Source organism: Grus americana, chromosome 5, assembly GCF_028858705.1.
Source record: "Grus americana isolate bGruAme1 chromosome 5, bGruAme1.mat, whole genome shotgun sequence".
In the NCBI taxonomy this organism is placed as follows: Eukaryota; Metazoa; Chordata; class Aves; order Gruiformes; family Gruidae; genus Grus; species Grus americana.
The window spans coordinates 42605779-42610997 of NC_072856.1; the positions used below are offsets into that span (position 1 = coordinate 42605779).

A 5219-nucleotide genomic window follows, 5' to 3' on the forward strand; every position below is an offset into this window, starting at 1 on the left:
CTCCCCCGGGGTACGTGGTTGCGGATTGCTGCCCCAGCAGACAGGGAGATGGCTAAAGGACATCCTGACTTGGGTTAGAAGAGGAGGAGGGACTTGGAGGACCACTGGGAACTCAGAAGGGCTGGGATACCAAGCTGCTCCAGAAGGATCCCAGGTGTGGAGCTAACAGTTGGCAATGCACTGGAAAGAGTTAGGAATTGTTGCCCCGTAAGTGATAGGATCAATTCACAGCACCGTAAGTCTTCCTAGAACAGGACCAGGCCACATGCTAACAAAAATTGCCACATTTAACCAGATTTAATGTTTCATTAAGGCTTCTCCAGGGTAGAAAGCCGCACTCCCTTGCAAATGACAGTGGCTTCTCACACTGCATGTGTGAGGCTCCTAGCACCACTACAAGAGTTTTAACCTTCTTTCAAACAACACATTTCTGTCCTGTATGTCCCAGCCCCACTTACTGTCTCTGGCCTTACCTATGCTTCCAGCCCTGATCCTTTCCAACTGCTGCTCTTAATCATCCAGTCATAAACATCCCTTTTAACGTGTATGTTGAGCTGCCAGCTTGCTTTTCTCCTTCTAGAATGGCTGCGGTTATCGATTATTCAAAGTTCTACTGTAACTGGCAAGTAACAAGTGATTTCACAGCTGTTTAAAAACATCCAAGAAAATAAAGTTGGAACTTCAGGGGCATGTAGATAAAAATATTTACAGTCGTCGTTAAATAGGTTAAAAAGTAGGTCATTCTTCTTTTATTTCTTCTCTTTCCTCTGCCATTTAACATCATGTGTGAGGATTTTCCTTTTCTAAGTTACACAGCTGCCTTCATCAGCACTGCTCTCCCGTCTCGTAAAAAACAAAGAAACTGGACCAGGAGCTTCTCGCATGTTCTCAGTTGAGGCCTGTAGTCCAACCTGCATCTTAAGCACTGTTTGTATGATCCTCACTGGGAAGATGTAGTTCTGCTGATTTCTGAGTGGTTTTTTCCCCTTGTCTTGTCCTTGGTTTTTTGTTTTAATACTTTTATGTAGAACTAAGCAGATAAGTCTCCGCGTGGTGTGCCTCGACATGCTACTTGAATCACTCTGGCTTTGTTGAAGGACGGAATTGACACCCATCTTGGTTTACTGCTCTGTTCGTAGCTGCTGAGTCCTGCCTACCGCAATCCTTCCACAGCCTCATAACTCAACGACCTGTCCCTTTTCCCGTCAACACAGCATTTCTCTAAAGAATGTTGTTGACCAAACAAATACCTGCAGAGAGGATGAGACTGCTTTTTAAAAAAGTCAGTCATCTGGTGAGGTGATGAGAATTTGGGGAATTCTGTGCTATAAATACACAGATGTTTATAGTACATATATGGCCTGCTTGTAGACAAAGCCAGCACTCAGGAGACTTCAGCATACAGAGAGAAATATAAACAGGAGATGTTTAGCTCTGTCCTAGTGAATTATGTACCAGACACAAAGACTGGGGATTCTGAGGGTTATTTTTGAAAAGTTGAGCGTTTGAGTCCTACACCATTCCTAAATGCCCTAAGTGAAGCAGGGGCTGAAAGAAGGGAAGTCAGATTCTGGTGGCAGAGAAAATCTTTATATTGCTGCTAGCCTACAGTTTTCAGTTATTGCCTTTAATTATTCTTGAATTGTATCATATTAGGCATGGCTTATTCAGGTGTTTCTCAAGCGCAACAAGTGTTTTGTTTCAGCAAAGCGTAAGGGTTACCGAAAGAGTGACTCCCAGCAAGTAATAATTCAGTACGGAAATGTAGATTTAATTCAGAGGAAACTATTTTTAAGACGTGTCATCACTGACAGAACAGGCTTCGGTTGGTATAAGCTAGTTATTAATGGCTTTCTGATGTTAGGCACGGTATAGGTCTGAATGTGATTAAGTTAGCAGGAATTCTGCCACTCTTTGGTGACAATGACGTTGAGGCCTGAACTGAAAAATAAGAACATCTTAGCAAGAGAGTAGCTATTCTGAATAATTCAACTAAAATATTAGAAAATTTCAGGGTAAATGGAAAGAGCAGACCTTAGCATGAGTGATTAAAAAGAACTACAGTTGTTAAGTTTTACCGTTGTTAAGATCTAATTATTACGCAAAGCTTCAAAAATCCCAAATGTTGCAGTTTACCATTATCAGCTTTTTGAGTACCTTATTTCTCAGCGATGGCGTGATTAACATCTAACTATGAAGGCAGCTCAGACTTCTTATAGTGCTGCTTTAGCTGTTAGTAATAATATCAGCCCTAGCAGAATCCCTAAACCTAGTTTTCAGTGTATTAGTACAGGAATAATTTGTTTCTCAACTGTTACTTTGAAACATATTGATTTTTCAGCCTACACATGTTTTCACTTGTTTGCGATCTTATCTTATTCAAATTTCAGAACCGCACAATTCACTGCTAAGATAAAGAATGCAAAATTATCCACCCAGTTTGGCTTCAGACAAACAAATGCAACTCAACACAAACAAAGGGAGTTGTATCCAAGCATTATTTGCCTGTGTTCTTAATATTTCAATACTTTGTGGAAGAAAGCAAGTTGGGTAACAAGCTGTTTTGACTTCATATCCAGTACACTTTCAGGTTTCTCTAGTCTCCAAAGCCAAGAATCCAGTCTAAAGATGCCACAAAGCTTCAGCATGCTTAAGGCAAGGCAGTGCCCTGCTTTTTTTCGAACTTTGTTGCCATACTTTGGAATAAAATAAAAGTTTTGCTGTAGATAAAAAGAAAAGCATGTCTGAGACATTACCTAGATCTTCTCTGCCTATTCCATATATGAGCTATGCTCGGAGGAAGGAACCTTGGGTTGGAGCTGGTTAGATTTGCTTTTTCTGCTGAAACAGGCTCCGAATTGGAAGCACTCTGCTTGGATGAACTTTCAGCAATCAATCAGAGCTGAAGCCAAGCTCCCCAAAACAGGGCACTGCACCAGCCAGGTCTCCGGTCTCCGACCCGCTGGCAAATGGTCTGTGGATACAACATCCAAATCATCCATCTCGATACCGGCTGACACAACTTCCTTAAAGAGCAATTTGTGACTTTTCCAGGAAAAGCTCAAGCCCCACAAGTGTGGACGTTGGCATGTGACTGCTGCTCTTGCTATCATGTAGGAAACGGGGTCAGCTTTGTAGAGAGCGGCCTCTTGACTGCTCTGGGTTATTAAACTGGCAGCTTGAAAGCCAGCTGCCAGAAACCTCCACAGCCCCAGAAACCTCCTCCCGAGAGTTAGCAAGCCTGAACTGCAGCCCTGTGAAGGACTGCGCTTTCTAGCTAAGTAAACCCCTTTTGTGATTCCTTGTCTTTTAGTGAGGTCTCATTTTGGACTGACTTGTTTGTCCCCATCGCTACCAGGGAAGACAGGACCTGACTTCTCAAATAACTTTTGTGTTTGTCCCCAGCGGGACTTGACACTTCTTGCCCACGTTACGCAAGGCTGTCCTACCCTACGTGTGACAGAACTGCTTGGCAAGATCTGCCACCACCTTTCCTTACAGACAGGGCTGCTCTTTCAACCCTGATTGAATAGAAAGTGTTTGCCAATTTGTGTGTGTTTTATTTTAATTTCCTCCGCCCAGATCTGGAGAGTGCCTGCCTATAAATATCTGCTTATAGGGTGCTTGGGGAACCACCGTTTTCTCCAGGGATTAGATCGTGCTTTCCAGTCATATCTTGCCATGGAAACAGACAGGTAACGAAGGAGCTGAGTTGGATTTCTCTGCATCAACATCTCAGTTATTCGTTCAGCCAGGTGGCAAACTCTCATTACAAAATAAAGGCTGCGATCCAAAATGATGGTTACAGTAAAAGCAGGATCCCAAAACCAAAGGGTTCGCAGTTTAATAGAGATAAACAATCTTTTCCAAATCAAAATAAGTACTGCAGTGGTACCTACCAAATATGATAAGGAAATTTTCCAATCTTACTATAAAAAGTTTTCCAGTCAATTTTGAATGTGTTTCAGACTGGCCTATGAATTAAAAAAATGTATATTAAACCAGAGACCAGAATGTGTGACTCAATTCTGGTTCAGTCTGCAACTGAATTCCAGACGTCATAGAATGATTTTCAAGATGTTATTCAAAGCAATGGAATATGTATTTTAAAGTCAGCTTAATCTTGCCTAGATTTTGCACAAAAATCATTTGGAAATGCGTGCTATTGCAATTTTTTATTACACTTTAATCTGTTATAGTATTCAAAACAGCTATTGGAAATTAAAGGCTATTATCCTGCAAATATCACCATTAACTTTACTGAAATTACCAGCATGCTATTAGGGACTGTTAATACCAAGAATTAATAAGTAAAAGCTTTCTTAAAAGTCTTTGCTGAACCGGTACAAAACTATGTCAGCATTAACAATAAAATTATTCTGATTTTTCAGGATGCTATTGAAATTATAATGAATTTCTGAATATACAGATTGATCAAAACAACTAGTCAAAAAAATGAGGGGTTTGAGAAAGGCTAAGCCTTTCTTTGACAATATACCACACTGAAATGCCTAGAACCCCTGCAATGGATGCAAAAGATTTGCCGTGGAACATCTCTCTGTGCTCTTGATCAGAACAAGAGACAAAGAGTATTCCCAAAAAATTCACCATGTGTTTGACAGCCCTTAGTGAAGAATGAAGAAAGACTTTAGAAATCTAAGTTTGTCCAGGCAGAGCACATAGTTTCTATATCAGCTTTAATAAACCTTGTAATAAGTCTCATCATATTATTTTAAAGGTTATTTAAGAAACTTAATCTAGAATAGTAGTTTACAGTAGTGTCATTCCCGGGCAGGAGTTACTGATTGCGTGGTGCCATTAATGTATGTTAGCTAACTGGAAAGTGTTGTGGAGATCAGAGAGAATGTCAGCAGAGAACTAATTTTCTTACCTTCAGCTTTGCTTAGCCCTTTTTACCTCTTGTGTGTGAAAGAGCAGTGGTAGCATTTCGTTCCTCATTACTCCACGGAATTAACATTTTGTGTGTGATCGCCATTCAGCCCAGTTTGTACCTCGCTCATGATGCTAGACCCAATAAAAAGGGTGGTAGGAGCATTCTGCCAGAAGGTGAGGGAAAACAGCTACAGAAGGACTCTCTAAGTGAAAATGTTTGAAAGTCAAAGGGAGGGCACATGTTGGACTTCACAAAAGAAAATGCTGGTTTCTGTTGCAATGTTGGTTACACAATCACATAAGGTTTTATTTTTAAAAGCAAGTAA

The 5219-nt window shown here is 40.8% G+C and overlaps 1 long non-coding RNA gene across 1 annotated transcript; it reads right to left on the reverse strand.

Annotated features, from left to right (window-relative positions):
* Positions 1-565: 565 nt before the first annotated feature.
* On the reverse strand, positions 566-4991 carry LOC129206531 (uncharacterized). The gene is made up of 3 exons (XR_008577188.1): positions 4892-4991; positions 3900-3974; positions 566-645 (listed from the first exon to the last, which is right to left on the reverse strand). It is a non-coding gene; the product is annotated as an uncharacterized LOC129206531 (long non-coding RNA).
* Between the last annotated feature and the right edge of the window lie 228 nt (positions 4992-5219).